The sequence below is a fragment of the Chiloscyllium punctatum genome, chromosome 9, assembly GCF_047496795.1.
Source record: "Chiloscyllium punctatum isolate Juve2018m chromosome 9, sChiPun1.3, whole genome shotgun sequence".
NCBI lineage: Eukaryota > Metazoa > Chordata > Chondrichthyes > Orectolobiformes > Hemiscylliidae > Chiloscyllium > Chiloscyllium punctatum.
In genome coordinates, this window is record NC_092747.1 from 66,673,400 (window position 1) to 66,692,876 (window position 19,477).

General features: G+C 40.8%; 1 protein-coding gene across 14 annotated transcripts in view; it reads right to left on the reverse strand.

Annotated features, from left to right (window-relative positions):
- LOC140481473 (disks large homolog 2-like) overlaps positions 1–19,477 on the reverse strand; it is a 956,164-nt gene that overhangs the window by 240,736 nt on the left and 695,951 nt on the right. The gene's annotated exons all lie outside the window — the stretch shown is intronic.

The window sequence follows — 19,477 nt, forward strand, 5'->3', positions numbered from 1 at the left end:
AACTTCTAAATCTATACTTACATTTTCAAAATATGGAAGTATCATTCAATTATTTACTTATTCTGCTATACTTGTGCAGATGTACTAAAAGTAGCAGGAAGGTGGAGTTAATCTCAGAGGGTATTGCAATGATTTTAAACTGCAAAGAAGTTGATGTTTTACACAGACAAGGGCAGTCACAGGTTCAATTCCGACTGTGTGTATTCATTTGCTTATAGAAGCAACAGTGGCAGTAGGAGTATCATGATTGCGAAGGGACATATTCCTACTCTTTATCATTATTCAGTGACCCCTGCTGGAAAGTGTGCATTTAAACAGGATTGGGCTCAGCTCTGATATCCAGTCAAATCCATGGTTGGCTTTCTGTACTCACATACAGATGATGGCCTAGAAAACAACCTTAGTCTTCCTCTCAAATTATTATTCAAAATTTCTTGAACACATTCTATTTTAAAAAAAAATATTTTTGTTGAAGTTTATTTCTCTAAAGATTATCTCCTTTGAAAGCACTGCTCATTTTTAGGAAATAGCAACAGAAATTTAAGGCCATTTTATGTTAACTGCAGGACAATGTGGATGTTTCAAGTACTTCAAAATAATTTAAAAACAAGATAAAGCACAAGTTTTGTAAAATAATTACATAGTGCCTTTACAATTTGAAACACCTTACTCAAATATTTATATTTAATCATACATAGTGTTTGTACAATGCTGGATGAACCCATCCATGTGCCTTCTAGAATCAACTAGATCCATTCTACTTCAGCTTTCAGACGACTATTGAACCTAGTTGTGAACTTATTTGATTTTAAAGCATTTACACAAGAGAGGAACATTTTCTTATCAATGTTGGGCATAACCATGACTTTAACCACAACCACAAAAAACATGCATTTGAGTGCTAGCCAGTTATTTTCACACCAATATTATATTTCATCATTTTGCAGTACCAGAGCTGCATGAAAAGAAGAGGGAAAGATGGCTCATGCTCCTTGGCCCTCTTCCACAAGCAAGTTTGAAAATACCAAGGAACAATAATTGCGAGGAGCATTAACCATTCTGCCCTCAATTTATGAGTATAAGTTAATCTAAAACTGAATGTCTAATAAACATACCACAAGGAGCAAGGAAGACTTATGGAATAAAAAGCATTGAATAGGTTAGTAAAATAAAATGCAAATAAATAGAACCACCTATACATTTTCACTCATCTCTGCATTCTCACAAATGGTAATTTTAAACCTGTTCATCCATTAGAAACAGTGTAGGTGGGTGGATCCAAAGGAATTACTGCTCTATTCCTGTCAGCGACCCTCTCAATAACATATTTTTGTAGATCGAGGCAGCAACCAATGAGAGAGAGTAGTGTTGCAAACATACATGAATCAGAATTCTATGAGTACCTTAACTCATTTCATACCTCAATCCTATTTAAACAGGAAGAACTTTCTAACAGCCAGCCTGATCTACCTAAATAGCTGCACAGAAAGAGGCTTTTTTCGTTGCAGACCTCAGAAGCGTCCCGCAGCAGGTCCTGTTGTTGCGTAAAGATCAAGGGGCCATATTTATACTGTGGCTCTCAAAGTTAGCATAACTTTCAACATCCATATCACTGGCTCTGCCCAGTCTGCTAGAGGAGGAATTATTGACCTCACCTGTCAACATAAGTTAGCCCAGAGCTTTGCAGCAGTTTCATGATTCCGTGATGCTCAAGGTGTATTGGATTGCAAACACATTGTCATCAGGGCAGCTGAGCAGCAGCCCACAGTAGTTGTAGACCTGGAGAACTTCCTTGATCAGTTTTAGGTTCAATGATGCAGAAGAAATTTCAGAAATTACATCTGAGTAATGATAAGTGCCAAAATAGATCAAGTGAATGTGGGGGAAACTTGGATAACATGACCATTGCATCATAATATTTAGATTAGCAACAGGAAAGAAAAAGGAAAAAATCTAAAGGGGGATTCCTAATTTGGAAGACAGTTAACTTTAATAGATGAGAAATGATATAGTTTGACAGGAAAAACTGCAATGGTTCAATGGGTGTCTTGAGGGAAGAAATGTTTCAGATACAGGCAAGCAATGTCGCAGTGGGAGAAAGTGAGGACTGCAGATGCTGGAGCTCAGAGTCAAGAGTGTAGTGCTGGAAAAACACAGCAGATCAGGCAGCATCCGAGGAACAGGAGAATCAACATTTGATTCCTGATGAAGTGCTTATGCCCGAAATGTCGATTTTCCTGCTCCTTGGATGCTGCCTGACCTGCAGTGCTTTTCAAGCAATGTTGCAGTGACAGGCAGAGAAAATAAAATCAGGGATCCTTGTATGATAACAGAGAGAACAAATATGATGAAGCCGAAAGAGAGATGGTCGATTGCAGACAAAATCTTGAAAGACCAGGCCACATACAAGCTGGATTTTACATTCTCCCACTGGCAGATTTGAAGTGGGAGGAGGGATATGGCTCATAAAATCCAGTGACATCCCTGAGGTTTTGCTTCCTGGGGTTTGATGGCCACTTAAGGTCTCATTCTACTGCTGCTGGTATTTAATATGGGGCAGTGTGAAGTAAAGGGTTAGCTATATCTTTACTCTAAGAATAATGACTGAGCACGTGCATAAGGAGCTCTGTAAAAATGATATCAGATTACATCCAGTGGGAACTGGGGTGCAGAGATATCCTCTCCTACCTTCAATTGTACATCATTATACTGAATAAAATTTATTGATATCTAGTGGCATGTATGTGGACTAACTTCTATCAACAACCAGACATACTCATAATATATAACAGAAAATAGCAAGGGCATATCTAAAGGGAAGACAATACAGTAGAAGACAAAGCCAGCCAGAAATCAGACCATAGAAGAGAAGGAAAAGAACTGAAGAAAACCCAAGCAGTATAGTGCAGCGAGCGAAGGACAGCACGATCAACCTGGTTCCCAGACTCCGGAGAAGAAATGATCCCTGCAGAATATAGAAAAATTGCAGGAAAAATCTTCCGGCAAGCTGACAAAACAATCAGTCAGCCAAAGTGAGTAAGAGATTATTGTAAATTGAAGATTTTTACAGAATGGAGTATAAAAGGACACCAAAAAGTTACAACAGGAAGTGTAAGAAAAAACAGGGGTAGTCAATGCTATTAAAGAATCCAGAAAATTAAAAACCTTTATGGACTCTTTCAGTGGCGGTATCACTGGCAGCAGCTCTGTGCATCTGCATTTGCTAATTAGCTTCCTTGTAATTATACGCACTTAGCATTAGAACTCACTGTTGAATTGGGCCTGAAACTATGGGTGGTACTGCCCTGTACTCTTTAAGGAGACTTAGCAAGCGTTTGTGGTTTGTCTTTATGGATATAAAAATATAATAATAAATCATTGAATAGAATCTTCAAATCCGTACAGCATGGGACCAGGCCATTCAGCCACACCAATCCTCCAAAGAGCAACCACTCCTCTACTCTATTCCTGCAACCCAGCATATCCCCTGGCTAACCCACCTAATCTACACCCTGGACATTATGGGCAATTTAGCATGGCCAATCCACATAACCTGCAAATCTTTGGACTGTATGAAGAAACCCATGTAGATGCAAGGGGAACATGCAAACTCCACACAGACAGTCTCTCTAAGCTGGAATTGAATCTGGGTCCCTGGAGCTGCGAAGCAGCGGTGCTAACTACTGAGCCACCGTGTCACCCATCAGGGTAAATGTAATGGTGAAACTTCCTGACTCCAAATATGATAGCGAAACTGTCTTCTCTATCTGAATGTATTAATGCTCTGCATTATCCATTATCCTGGATGCATACGCTGTTGGGTGTTTCTCTGTATTGGGCCACCTGATGGACAGGCATTGCAAGTCAATACCAGATCTTGTTTCAGATCATAGTGTGCCAACACCTTAGATGATGATAGCTGTTGCTTCACTTCCCAGAAAATTTTGGCTTGGCTATGCAACCATTTCCAAGGCTGACATTTTTTTAAAAGTTGATGCAGAGCTGCCCAGATAGAAGCCAGGTTATGTATGAATTTTCTGTAATAGTTCACCAGCCCAGGAAAAGATCTAAGTTCCAGTACAGACCTGGGAGCTGGGGCACCTTTGATTGCCTTCACTTTATCTTCCAACAGGTTTGACTTGGTCTTGTTGACTCTGTAGCTCAAGTATGTAATTTAGGGTGCCTGAATCACACATTTTTCCCTTCTAAGGCATACACCAGCCGTGGGAAAAATGCATAAGGACTATGTCCAACTTCTCTAAGTGCTCTTTATTTGCTTTCCCTGTTATCTAGATAAATGGCAACCTGGGGTTAATCTTGTAAAACATTCATTATCATTCACTGAAAAATTGCACAGATTGGTGATACCCAAATGGCAGTCTCATACATTGGCACAACCCTTATGGATATTAATTGTTGCACACTTCTGGGAATCCTTATCTAACCACAGTTGCAAGTGCACAAGGCTTATGTCCAGCTTCGTGAAGGACAGTCCCCCACTGCCAGCTTTGCACATAAATCCACATCTGAAGGACCTGGTGTTTTTCCAGTTGTCATTTGTTTAAAATCCCCACAAAGGCAAATCAACCCATCAGGCTTCACAATCAGTATGATTGATGCGTCCATTCCACAAACTGCACTGGTTTGATGGTTCCTTTGTTTTCCAATTTTCTGATTGTTTGTAAGGTGAATGACACTGGGCGGGCTTTGCAGAATCACATAATTGCTTCCTGGTCAACATGCTTGGTGGCCTTAGCTCCTTTCCTGAAAAAATTCTGGGTATTAAATTAGGACTTCGCTCAGGCAGCCATTTTCAAACTGAAAAATGCTGAGCTATTCTAGGTGAATCTCTCTCAACCAATTTCACCCAAACAAGCTTGGGCTCAAGCCTTTTATAACAATCAGTGGTAACTGAACTAGCTGCTTCTCAGAAGAGACCAGAACCAAAGTTGTACCCTTATTCTGTAAAGGCTGCCTGGTACAGGTCCTCAATCTAGCCAACGTCTTGCACAAACCTAAGTGCTGGAGTCCAGAGTGAATTTTATTAAAGATTAGTTCTACAACCACCGATACAGTCATGCCACTATCGATTTCCATTAGAACTGGGTGACCAATTCACCAGATACTTATTTGGATTTGTTCTGATTTGGATATTGCTAAGTAATTTAACTATTCCAAACCAGATGTAGATGGGCTTTCCAGAGTGCGCATTTGCCTGATTTCTTTTACTCAATCCAAGCCTAATGTGATTCTTTTGCTGTCTTGAGTCTGCCTACCGGCAGTAACTGCAATGACTTGTCGGCCTTGATCCTGAAGAAACTCTTAATGATTTGACACAGGGTTGGCTGTATTTTGGGGGTTTGTTATGCACTGACCTAGAATTCCTCTGTTCAGGATATATCTTGAGTGAGTCGAAGCAATTGCCTTTAATCAAGTGGTGTTCCTCAAGCTCAGTTGGATTGGCGAGGGTGTCAACTTCCATTGGAATACCTTGCAAATCATATGCTCCACTTGCTGGCTTTTCCAATGATACAGCCAGTTGCAGTGCCTATTTGAAGGCTAGTAGGGCTTCAGTTAGTAGGTGCTTTTGTATGGTTACATCATTAATCCCACTCTTGTCGTTACTAAAATAACTCCACAGAGTCCGGTATCCTGTCACCAAGTCACCCTTTATTTACATGTGGAAAGTCTTTGACACTGATCCAGCTTCCCCAGAGCCAGCTGTCAGAATGAACAGAACACCTGACACTTCCGTTTATATCTGTCATCCACGGCACCCTGATAGGAACAAATTAACAAGTCCCCAATCTGGGAACTCATATTCTGATGTCCATCTAGCTGACCTTATTACAATCAGTACACTGAGGAGTAGGATAAAATCTTCTTAGGGCATATAACAGATCGTTACAGGCTTTGGCTCTGTGATTATGTAGGTCCACAAGATGATTTTGGCATATAGATATCATGGTTATTACCGAGAGAACTATTTTTAAATTGGATATGGGATAATCATATACATTTTTTCAGATTCAACAGCATGGCTGAAAACATGAATTCTCTGATTTTCTTCCATACGTGTTTAGGGCACAGGTGATGTATAACTCAGAGTGAGATGGCACATGAAGGCATTATAATGGGAGAGAGAGCATGAATACTTTATATGTCATTCCCAATCATCATTCTTGTTTGTTAAGCAGAGATATTCATGTTGAACCTTATTCACTCAGCAGTTGCAGAAGAAATTGCATTGAAACTGAGTGCGCCATGGATTGGCCTCCATTACAGAAATTCCATCTTTTGGGCCAGAGGAAGATAATGCCATGATTCTGCATTATATATGCAGAAATAACGATTTTATTTCTCTCAGATGAGAGGCTACAAGCAGCTACAAAAAAGATGCCTAGGATGACGTGATCTGCCACAGGAGGGCATGCTAGACCTTAGTTTGCTGTATCAAAATAGAGTCATAGTGAATGAAAACTCCAATCATGCTGTTGATTTTGTTCAAGCAGAGATTCTGGATCTTCCTATATGCTTTGATTCAACTGCGAATGTTCATTAGACTCTGTTGCCTCTGTTGAAGAGAGTCAGCTTTTCGTTAAAGACGGTCACAAGGAGGTGAATTTGCCTGCTTATTCAAATGCATGCACCAGTGGAATACAACAGTAAAAAGAGCAGCATCCACAATTAGATATAGAAATTCCATTCTGTGGTGAATGCCATACCACTACAGAGAAAGAGAATGAGACTGGCATTCTGAAGTGTCAGTTGCTAACAGGCACGCCACAACACCCAGAAAAGATGTATGGAGCCTTGGCAGAATTAAAGGAAATACAAATGAAGGTAAAGGACCTGCCAGTGTTTCAGACTAAGTGAAATGAAGAGACACAAATTGTAGAAGTGCTAACAGTTAAAGGAAAGTCAATGGATGAGGAGGTTTCAGTAATTTAACTACAAATGAACTCCCGTGAACATTCAGAGTTCTCTACAAGTAGAACGATGCCAACAATATTTCAGAAATCTTGGATTATTGATTTTGAAGAGGACACACAATGCAATATGACGAGGTCTCAGGACTTCATCACTGTTTCATTAGTATTAAAGCGTCAAGTTTGGATAGAACCTCATCTCTGTTAGCAGAAATGATCTGAGCACAATACATACTTAAAACAACAGCTGACTCAGCTCATGATAAACTTAATATGTTCAGAGAAAAACAACAAACTTGTGAAATAGCCCATGAACAACTACAAATAGTTAGTGAAAAGCCATCCTAGTAAAAGGAAATGGTTAAGTCTAAATTAGTTAAGTCAATGTCAAAGGTTCAGAGATTATTAATCTACTTGACTGGCAGTTGAGGTGTGTCATCGAGTTTCATAAGCAGGGCATGGAGGTACAAAAATTGTCCTTCAGCAAAGCAACAGACCCCAAGCTTCAGAGCTTTTGTACTTTACAAAACTTTAATGTTGTGCATCAAATGGAACTGGAACACAACTAATCAAAGGTCAAAACCACGTAAAAGAAATTGTGACACCAAACACCTAGTTATGAGCAATAACAGAGCGCAATCAGGCCTCGGTGTCTGAAAAGAAAATCTTTACAGAAAGCTTCCACAATCATGTGTCGGGACAACTATTGCTGTGGGCAATTGACAAAAGAAAGAAATCCTGTAACAGTTGAAAAATCTTTTTATTGTAATATTTGAAGTTTGAAAATTATCAATTATAAGGTGAGGAGCGTATTCTACTACAATCAGTAAGTGACAAACTTACATTAAAAATAAACTCTTGAGAAATAAAAAAATGTGATCTTAGTTTCAGTTTGAAGACTATTCTAGAAGAGCAAGCTTTTACCAACAAAAAAAAAGCAACTGCAGAATACCTAAGACCCTTTAAAAAAAGATTTTTTTAAAAAAAGGAAACTTAAGTGTTTAAAGTTTCAATATCAAGTCAGTCCAAAAGTCTCGGGTGGGAATAAGAATTGTGGGGACATGACAACCTTTGAATGTCTTGCAGTTATCCAATCCTCTATCAAGTCTGCAACATGTGTGCAGGAGCTTTGATGCATATGTCTAAGAGGATTCCATTCCACTAAATGTTCAAGTTCATATTATTGTTGACTATGATGTATTCCTACTTTTTAATCGTCATTATTCCAAAGAAATAACCTTGAGCTGAAACAAGTGTGGGGGTCAGAGAATCACAGAATTTTTATTGTGCCGGAGGCAGCAATTTGGCCAAATATTTCTGCACCAGCACTCCAAATGAACATTATGATTTTGTGCCATTCTCCTGCTTTTTCCTATTACCTATCACTTTCCTCTTATTGTTTCTTTTCAAATAACCATCTAATGTCTTCTCAAATATCTCAACTGAACCTACCTTCACCACATTTCCAGCAGTGATTTCCAAATCATAACTACTTACTGTGTGAAAATGCCTTTCTTCCTCATATTGTTTTTGCTTCTTTGCCAATTACTTCACATATATGCTATCTGGTTCTTGATGCTTCTCCCAATCTACTCTGTTCAGACGTCTCAATGATTTGCAGAAATTCCATCAAATTTTATCTTAGCCTTCTCCTCTCCAAGGAACATAGTCTGAATTTCCCTGATTTATCTTCCTATCTGAAGTTTCTTATTCCTGAAATTATTTTCATAAATAATTTGCACTCTACTTACTGCATTCACATTCTTTGTGTGATGATGCTGCTCCTTTAACAAGGTTATGTGTACTTGGCTTTTTTTTTCTTAGGAGGCTGTAAAACACAGGTTCTGAAAAAGCTCGGCTGAGATGGGTTTTAGGGCCAATTTGATTATAGCTATCAGATACTGTCTCAGGCAAAAGACTTTTAAGTTTAAAATAAAACACTTGTACAATTAAAGGGGAGTGACCAGTTCTTCCAGCTCAGCTCTTCTCTGGTTTGGTCTGGCTATTTACTAAAAGCAGTCAGGCAGTTGTAAAAGCTGTTGGTCCAGGCTGATTTTCTTCTCTCTCCGGTCTTACTTCTTTCCTGTTAGACCCTGTGTTTGACTTTACCTTTTATGCCAAGGGGTGCTTATGGAGTTTGTTGCAAGTATTTTGAGTTGGTGATGAGTGAGTTGGGATGATCTGTTGCGTTTTCAGATAGGTTAAGTTATTCAGTATTCTGTTCTCTTTTGTTTGTGCTTCATTTGGTAACCTTGCTAATAAACTCTGTTTTGATTAAAACTATGTGGTTTGACCTACTACATCACTCCTGGATTATCCACATTACACCTGCAAAAAAAACGAGCAAAGTTAGGGTCTGGAATACTTTCTTGAAATATTTTGAGGGAGTCTGGCCTGGTCCTTTGCATTTCTGAATTATGTTATAGAACATAGAACATAGAAGAATACAGCGCAGTACAGGCCCTTCAGCCCTCGATGTTGCGCCGATCAAAGCCCACCTAACCTACACTAACCCACTATCCTCCATATACCTATCCAATGCCCGCTTAAATACCCATAAAGAGGGAGAGTCCACTACTGCTACTGGCAGGGCATTCCATGAACTTACGACTCGCTGAGTGAAGAACCTACCCCTAACATCAGTCCTATATCTACCCCCCCTTAATTTAAAGCTATGCCCCCTTGTAATAGCTGACTCCATACGTGGAAAAAGGTTCTCACTGTCAACCCTATCTAACCCCCTAATCATCTTGTACACCTCTATCAAATCACCCCTAAACCTTCTTTTCTCCAATGAAAACAACCCCAAGTGCCTCAGCCTTTCCTCATAGGATTTTCCTACCATACCAGGCAACATCCTGGTAAACTTCCTCTGCACCCGTTCCAGTGCCTCCACATCCTTCCTATAGTATGGCGACCAAAACTGCACACAATATTCCAGATGCGGCCGCACCAGAGTCTTATACAACTGCAGCATGACCTCAGGACTCCGGAACTCAATTCCTCTACCAATAAAAGCCAGTACGCCATATGCCTTCTTCACTGCACTATTTACCTGGGTGGCAACTTTCAGAGATCTGTGTACATGGACACCAAGATCCCTCTGCTCTTCCACACTACCAAGTAGTCTACCATTAGCCCAGTAATCCATCTTTTTATTACTCTTAACAAAGTGAATCACTTCACACTTAGCTACATTGAACTCCATTTGCCACCTTTCTGCCCAGCTCTGCAGCTTCTCTATATCCTGCTGTAACCTGCCATATCCTTCCTCACTGTCGACAACTCCTCCGACTTTCGTATCATCCGCAAACTTGCTCACCCAACCTTCTAACCCTTCCTCCAGGTCATTTATAAAAATGACAAACAGCAATGGTCCCAAAACAGATCCTTGCGGAACACCGCTAGTGACGGCACTCCAAGATGAACCTTTGCCATCAACTACTACCCTCTGTCTTCTTCCAGAGAGCCAATTCCTAATCCAAACCTCCAACTCCCCCTCTATGCCATATCTCTGTATTTTCTGCAGTAGCCTACCACGGGGGACCTTATCAAACGCCTTACTAAAATCCATATATACCACATCTACCGCTTTCCCCTCATCTACCTCCTTAGTCACCTTCTCAAAGAATTCAATAAGGTTTGTGAGGCACGACCTGCCCTTCACAAAACCATGCTGACTATCCTTGATCACATCATTCTTATCCAGATGTGCATAAATCCTATCCCTTACAATTCTCTCTAAGACTTTGCCCACAACAGAAGTGAGACTCACTGGCCTATAGTTACTAGGATTATCCCTACTCCCCTTCTTGAACAAGGGAACCACGTTTGCTAGCCTCCAGTCCTCTGGCACTACTCCTGTCGACAAAGAGGACACAAAAATCAAGGCCAATGGCTCTGCAATCTCCTCCCTTGCTTCCCAGAGAATCCTAGGATAAATGCCATCAGGCCCAGGGGACTTATCTATTTTCACCCTTGCCAGAATTTCCAACACCTCTTCTCTACATATCTCAAAGCCATCCATTCTACTTATTCGTGCCTCAGTATTCATATCGACAACAATATCCTGTTCCTGAGTGAATACTGACGAAAAGTATTCATTCAGCGCCTCCCCAATCTCTTCAGCCTCCACACGCAACTTCCCATTACTATCCTTGATTGGACCTATTACTTCCCTAGTCATTCTTTTATTCCTAACATACCTATAGAAAGCCTTCGGGTTTTCCCTAATCCTACCAACTAAGGACCTTTCATGTCCCCTCCTTGCTGCTCTTAGCTCTCTCTTCAGGTCCTTCCGGGCTACCTTATAACTCTCAATCGCCCCTATTGAACCTTCACGCCTCATCTTTACAAAGGCCGCCCTCTTCCATTGTTGCCAAGACTGTACATGATACTCCAGCTGAGGTCTAACTAGCAAATTATAAAGTTGAGCTTAAATTCCTTGGACTTGTTCTTGATGCTCCTCTTAATAAAGCACTGTTCTTTCCATCTCTCCTAATACTAAAATGTGCATGTACATTCAGGTTTCTCTGTTACTGCGCACTCTTTAGAATAATATTCTTTATTTTAAATTCTCTCAGCATGTTCCTTAAACCAAAATGTATCACCTCAAACTTTTCAACATTGAACATCATCTGACAATTATCTGCCCACATTCATCAAATTGTACATTTGAAGTTCTACATTTTCCCATATTTTCAAGTCTTCCATGACCCATAAACTTAAAAATTGTCCCCTGTAAACTAAGTTCTAGATCAATAAGGTACATTTGGAAAGCAAAGGTTGCAATTATGACCTCTGTGAAATTCCATAATAAATCATCCTCCAGTCTAAGAAATACCCACTAACTAGCGCACACTGTTTCCATCTCTATTCTATTCTTTTAGTTCCTCTGTCGCCACCACATCTATTCTGATGATGCCAACTTTAACAAGGGGGCCTCTGATATGTCCACTTTCTTCTTCAACTGAGGATTCCCCAGCACCACAGTTGGCAGGACCCTCAGCCGGTCCAACCCATTTCCAACTCTTTGGCCCTCACCCTCCCTCCTCCCTTCTACAAAAGCAAAAGAACCCCACTTGTCATCACCTACCAGCAGCCACATCTTCCACCAGTTTCAGCTGGATGCCACCACCAGACACATGTTCCCCACCTTATCAGCCTTCTGCGAGGACTGTTCCCTCTGGGACACCCTGGTTCACTCCTCCTCACTCTCAATATGTCCTCAGATCCCCACAGCACCTTCACTTGCAATTGTAGAAGATGTAATAACTGCCCGTTTACCTCCTCTGTTTCCACTATCCAAGGCCCCAAACACACCTTCCAGATGAAGCAGTGCTTTACCTGCACTTCACTCAATCTAGTGTACTGTATTCGCTGCCCACAATGTGGCCTCCTCTACATTGGGGAAATGAAGTGCAGACTGGGTGAATGCTTTGTAGGAGAAAGTGAGGACTGCAGATGCTGGAGATTAGAGTCGAGAGTGTGGTGCAGAAAAAGCACAGCAGGTCAGGCAGCATCTGAGGAGCAGGAGAATTGACGTTTCAGGCATAAGCCCTTCACCGTACATTCTGTCTGCAAAAAAGATGCTGAGTGTCCATTTGCTTGCCACTTCAACACACTACCATATTCTCTGGCCAACATCTCTGTCTCCAGCAAAGCTTAGTGCAAGCTGAATAAATACCCCCTCATTTTTCACTTCAGAACCTCACAGCCAACTGGATTTAGTATCGAATTCAACAGTTTTAGGGCTTGAGCACCTGTTCCCAGGTTTTCCCCACCCCCACTCAACAGGCCTTGTCATCGCAAGGGCTGTTACCATACACAACCCATTGTCAGCTACTAATAGTGCCTATTAGCAGCAATTCATTCTTCAAGGCTGGTCCTTACAAAATCCTTTGACTGTCCGACTATTTTTCTCTCTTGTTTCGTTCCATCTCTGCATATTATTGACTCCTAACCCCTTCCCCCACTCTTTCTTCTGAATGAAAACCATCCTTCTCCTGGCTAACATCAGTTCTGAAGAAGGGTCACTGGACCAATAACGTTAACTCTGATATCTCTCCACAGACACACTGAGATTTTCCAGCAATTTCTGTTTTTGTTTCAGATTTCCAGAGTCTAAAATTTAATTGCTTTTTTGCTCTCTGTCTTGTACCATTCAGCCAATTTTGCATCCACACTACTGCGGTTCCTTTTATGCCATGAACTTTAACATTTGCTCACAAATCTATTTTGCAGTACAATTATCAAAACCTTATGGAAATTCATGTACACCATATCAACATAGTAATCTTTACAAACCCTCTCTGTTAACTCTTTAAATAACTCCAGCAATGAGCTAACATATATTTCTCCTTAGGAAATCCCTACAGCTCTTCTTAATTAATTCACAATTGTCCATGTGTATTAACACTATCCCAAATTAATCCTTCTTGCATCATCACTGAAGTGAAGACCATAAGATCATTAAGATATTGGAGCACAATTGGGCCATTTGGCTGATTCAGTCTGCTCTGCCACTCCATCATAGTTGATAAGTTTCTCAACCACATTCTCCCACCTTCTCCCCTTAACCTTTGATCCCTTTTCTAATCAAGAACTTATCTATCTCTGTCATAAATATGTCCAATGACTTGGCCTCAGTCTTCTGCAGCAATGAGCTCTACAGATTCACCTCTGTCTGGCTGAAGAAATTTCTCTTCATCTCAGTTTTAAAGGGTCATCTGTTCACTCTGAAGCTGTGCTCTTGGGTCCTGGCCTCTCCTACTGGTAGAAACATCTTCTCCACATCCACTCTATCCAGACCTCTCAGTATTCTGTAATTTTAATGAAGACTCCCTCATCCATCTAAATTCTATCAATTATAATCCCAGAGTGCCCAACTACTCTTCACGTGACAAGCCTTCCATACCCAGGATCATTCTTGTTAACCTCTCTGCACTCCCTCTAAGACTAGCATATCCTTCCTAAGATACAAGGCCCAAAATAGCTCAAATATATATTCCAAATGTGGTCTAACCAAATGTCACAAAGCTGGTCCTTTCTCAAAGTTACTGTGCCCTCGAGTTTTTTCAGAGAGGGGGTAATTGCCCAGGCTCCAACTGGCTGGATATAGTCATAGAGATGTACAGCGTGAAAACAGACCCTTCGGTCCAACCCGTCTATGCCGACCAGATATCCCAACCCAATCTAGTCCCACCTGCCAGTGCCTGGCCCGTATCCCTCCAAACTCTTCCTATTCATATACCCATCCAAATGCCTCTTAAATGTTGCAATTGTACCAGCCTCCATCACAAAGGTTATCAGGCCCTTTCTCTTTGCCCCTAGCAGATAATGCCTCCATCCTAATGCTTTCATGCCTTAAAAAAAGGTATAATCAAAGGGGAGTAGTCAGCTAGCTGTGTACCTAGCCTTCTTTTAGATTAGAGTTGGCTCAGTAGCAGTGTGTCTGAAGAAAGGCTGCTTGTACTCTTTCTCCTTTGGCCCTTCTAACTTCATAACCTGTAAGCTTTCTGTGTCATTTTTACTCTTTGTGCTAAGGGTTCTGTTTATTAGGACTGTTGCAAGTATTTTGGAACATCATTAAGTCAGGATAACCTGTCGGGTTCGGATAGGATAAGTTAGTAGGGTATTCTATTTTCGGCTTGTTGTGTTTCATTCCGTAATTTTGTAAATAAATTCTGTTTGTTTAAAACTTGACCAGGTAATTCATTCCGGGAAAAGCCACTGTACACTTACCTGAAACAAATAGCAAAGTTATGGTCTGGGCTACCTAAAAATGTTTTGAGGGCTCAGGCCTGGTCCATATCAGATTTGGGGCTCTTTGAGGGATTTGTTTGTAGTTCCAAATAGGGATTTGGGATTCAAATTGTTTGGAATGGGAGGCAGCAAGTGGTAGGTGTTGGTGTCTTTGTTCTAGGTGTTGATTTGGTTGGGTAAACGGTGCTAGGAGAGCAATGGTTCTTGCAGTCTACAAGAGTTTTTTGGGGTTGGAAGAAGTGACCTTGGGGGTTTTACAAAAGGTAGGTAAGGCCCAGCTGCGGGAATTAGTAGACAAGCTGGAGTTGAAGCTACCTCCTAATATGAGGAAAGGTGAGATGATTACAATAATAGCTCAGTAGTTAAATTTGCTCAAAACATCATCAGGATCTGTGGAGATGGCAAAAATTCAATTGCAAATGAAGCAGCTTGAGTTAGAGGCAAGAGATAAGGAAAGGGCAGCAGAAATGAAACAGTTTGAGTTATGATTAAAAGCAGAAGAAAAAGAAAATGAACCAAGTGCTTTAGCAGAAGAGAAAGAAAAAGAATGAAGGGCTTAACAGAAGAGAAAGAAAGAAAGAGAGAGTTTGACCTTCAGAAAATAACACTTAGAAAGGAAACATCCAAGGAGCAGGAGAATCGACATCTTAGGCATAAGCCCTTCATCAGTCAGGGCATCTGCAGTCCTCACTTTCTCTCACTTAAAAAAGAAAGTCAGCTTAAAGGGGTGGAAATGAAGTCTGAAGGTAGGCTTAGTGAGGATGAGCAAAGCCATGGTTGTCAAAAGCCTGATGAGAAACTGTTTAAGTATGTTCAAGCATTGCCTAAATTTGATGAGAAGGATGTGGAAGCCTTTTTCATCTCATTTGAAAAAATAGCTAAACAACTGCAGTGGTCACTGACCATGTGGGTTTTGGTGATCCAAACAAAACTTGTAGGTCGGGCTAGTGAGGTATTCGCATCATTATCAGAGGAGGTATCTGGGGAATATAAGGAGATGAAAGAAGACATCTTAAATGCATATGAGCTTGTACCAGAAGGCTATAGACAATGCTTCAGGAATATAAGGAGGGACCCTGGTCAAACCTATATTGAGTTTGAAAGAATCAAACAGAATAACTTTGAGAGGTGGATAAGAGCTTTAAAAATAGAGCAAACCTATGACACTATTAGAGAGCGCATTATTTTGAAGGAATTCAAAAATTCACTGCCTGAAGTAGTGTGAACTCATTTGGAAGAGCAGAGAGTTAAAACAGCAAGGTTAGCAGCTGAAGTGGCTGAAGATTATGAGTTGGTCCATAAAACATGGTTTGGCTTCCAGACTCAATTTCAATCCATGAGGGATAGAAATTGGGGCAAAGAGAAATCCTCACATGGAAAGGGAAAGGTAGATCTCAGTGAAAATCATAAAGATAACTTACCGCGGAGTAAGAAGGACACCTTTGAAGGGGACAAAGAAGGTAAAAAGCTCCAGTGTTTTCATTGCAATAAAGTAGGTCACATGAAATCACAGTGCTGGTGGGCTAGGAAAAGCACCGGAAAGCCAGATGTAGGAAAACAAGATAAGCCAGGGAGTTTTGTTGGAATGGTAACAGAAAGCACAGTGGATGCTAGAAAGCGCATCAGAATGTACAAGCTGATTGGAGGTTGATAAAGAGGAAGTGCCAGACCTGCTTCGATATTATACCTGCAAAGGTAAAGTTTATTCACATATGCCAGGAAAAGCAGGTAAAGAGGTTACAATATTAAGGGATACAGGATCCTCTCAGTCTCTGATGCTGAAGGATGAAGAGTTTTGTACTCCTGAAGGACTATTGCCAGAAAAGGTACTGGTAATGGGAATTCAAGATGAAACAAAAAATGCTCAATTATGTAAGGTGAGGTTAGAGTGGCCAGAAGAACAGTGAAGAATTTGTGGTCGAAGTACTGGACAAACTCACAGCTCCAGTAATACAATTTGTCTTTGCGAATGATATAATTGATTCACCAGTAGGAGCGCTGCCTACTGTGATTGAAAAGCCAGCGGAGACTCATGCAACTGAAGCAATGCAGGACTCTTATCCTGGAATCTTTCTTGATTATGTGGTAATGAGGTCACAAATCACCAGTTGAAACAGGAGAGATCAAAGGGTACAGATAAGGAAGCTGAACTGGTATTAGCATAGACTGTGTTCGATCAGATAGTTGAGACAAAACAGGAGCAAATAGGTGGTCGTGCAAATATTTTTAGCTCAGATAAATTAATTGAGTTACAGCAGAAAGATTAGATTAGATTAGATTAGATTACTTACAGTGTGGAAACAGGCCCTTCGGCCCAACAAGTCCACACCAACCCTCTGAAGAGTAACCCATCCAGACCCATTCCCCTACGCCTAACACTACGGGCAATTTAGCATAGCCAATTCATCTAACCTTCACATCTTTTGGACTGTGGGAGGAAACCGGAGCATCCGAAGGAAACCCACGCAGACACGGGGAGAATGTGCAAACTCCACAGACAGTCGCCCAAGGTTGGAATTGAACCCAGGTCTCTGTGAGGCAGCAACGCTAAGCCCCTAAAGCAGTTGTATCAAAAGGCATATATAGAGAAGGAATCTGAATGTAACCCTGAATGTTACTACCTTAGAAATGATGTCTTAATGAGGAAATGCAGACCATCACATATTCAGACAGATGAGAAATGGGCATAAATTCATCACATTGTCTTGCCTGTGGGGTATAGAAGGGACGTGTTGCGGGTGGCACATGAGCTATCATTAGAGGTAATTTAGAAGTCAGGAAACCACAGAAAATACAAAGACATTTTTACTGGCCTGGACTGCACAAGGATGTAGTTGAATTTTGCCAGACGTATCATACATGCCAGAACAATTGGAAAACCACAGGTGGTAATAGACCTAGCACTTTTAATACCCAATCCAGCATTTGAGGAACCTTTTACAAAAGTCTTAATTGATTGTGCCTAAGCCTAAGTCACCTTCCTGGGCCATGTTATTGGACACGGACAAATAATTCCACAGGATGCAAAAACAAAGGCAGTTGGGGAATTTCCCATGCTATTGACTAAAACAGCAATATTACGGCTACTGGTATTGAGTGGATTCTACCAAAAGCTTTTGCTGAATTTTAGCAGTGTGGCTGCTCCACTCACTGAATTGCTAAAAAAAGGCAAGAAGTTTCAGTGGACAGCGGACTGTGAGAAGGCATTTGACAGTCTGAAAACACTGTTAACCACTGCCTCAGTATTAGCCACACCTAATTACACAAAGCCTTTCAAGATGGCTGTCAATGAAAGTGATGTGGGTGTCGGTGCTGTGCTCCTGCAGAAAGACGAGAAGACAGAAACACCTATCGGGTATTTCTCCAGGAAATTGAATGTTCATCAGCGGAAATATTTGACAGTTGAGAAAGAGACTTTGAGCTTGGTATTGGCATTAGAACATTTCAGCATTTATATTACCCACAACACAATTGAGACAATCGTATACACTCATCATAACCCATTGAAATTTTTGGAGAAATTTAAGGACAAAAATGCCAGATTGTTTAGATGAAGCTTGTTGTTACAGCCATTCAATTTGAAAATTATGCATATGGCAGGTCAAGAAAACATGATTGCCAATACATTGTTGAGACTCAAATGAGAAACAGGTGTTCGGTGGTGGGAGTGCTACAGACTGAATCCGAATGTAGTTGTGCATGTTTACAGTCAGTGAATGTACATGTGTGCTTTAGGGTGCTAACCACTTTTTTGGGGTTTTGAAAAATGAAGTCATCTTTGGATATTGATGCTTCATTTTTTTTAAGGAGGGAGGTATCACGAAGCTGGTCCTTTCTCAAAGTTACAGTGCCCTTGAGTTTTTTCAGAGAAGGGGTAATTGCCCAGGCTCCAATTAGGCTGGGTTTGAAAGGTTATTGGGGCTCTTTCTGTTTACCCCAACAGATAATGCCTCTGGCCTGCGGCTTTCATGTCTTTAAGAAAAAAGGTATAATCAAAGGGGAGTGGGCACTAATTGTGCAGCTAGCCTTCGTTTAGATGAGAGTTAGTTCAGCAGCAGTGTGTGTGTGAAGAAAGGCTGCTGGTACACTTCCTCCTTCTGCTCTTTTGACTTTGTAACATGTAAGCGTTTTGTGTCATTTTTACTCTTTGTGCTAAGGGGTCTGTTTATTGGGACTGTTGCAAGTACTTTGGAACAGTATCATTAAGTCGGGATAGCCTGTCAGGTTTGGATAGGATACGTTATTCGGGTATTCTATTTTTGGTTTGTTGTGTTTCATTCTGTAATTTTGTAAATAAATTTTGTTTGTTTAAAGGAACCATGCTCTGCCTGCGGCTTTCATGTCTTTAAGAAAAAAGGTATAATCAAAGGGGAATGCCTTCTGACAGTCCGCTGTCCACTGAAACTTCTTGCCTTTTTTTAGCAATTCAGTGAGTGGAGCAGCCACACTGCTAAAATTCAGCAAAAGCTTTTGATAGAATCCACTCAATACCAGTCGCCGTAATATTGCTGTTTTAGTCAATAGCATGGGAAATTCCCCAACGGCTTTTGTTTTTGCATCCTGTGGGATTATTTGTTCCGTGTCCAATTACATGGCCCAGGAAGGTGACTTAGGCTTTGGCACAATCAATTAAGACTTTTGTAAAAGGTTCCTCAAATGCTGGATTGGGTATTAAAAGTGCTAGGTCTATTACCACCTGTGGTTTTCCAATTATCTGGCATGTATGATACGTCTGGCAAAATTCAACTACAACCTTGTGCAGTCCAGGCCAGTAAAAATGTCTT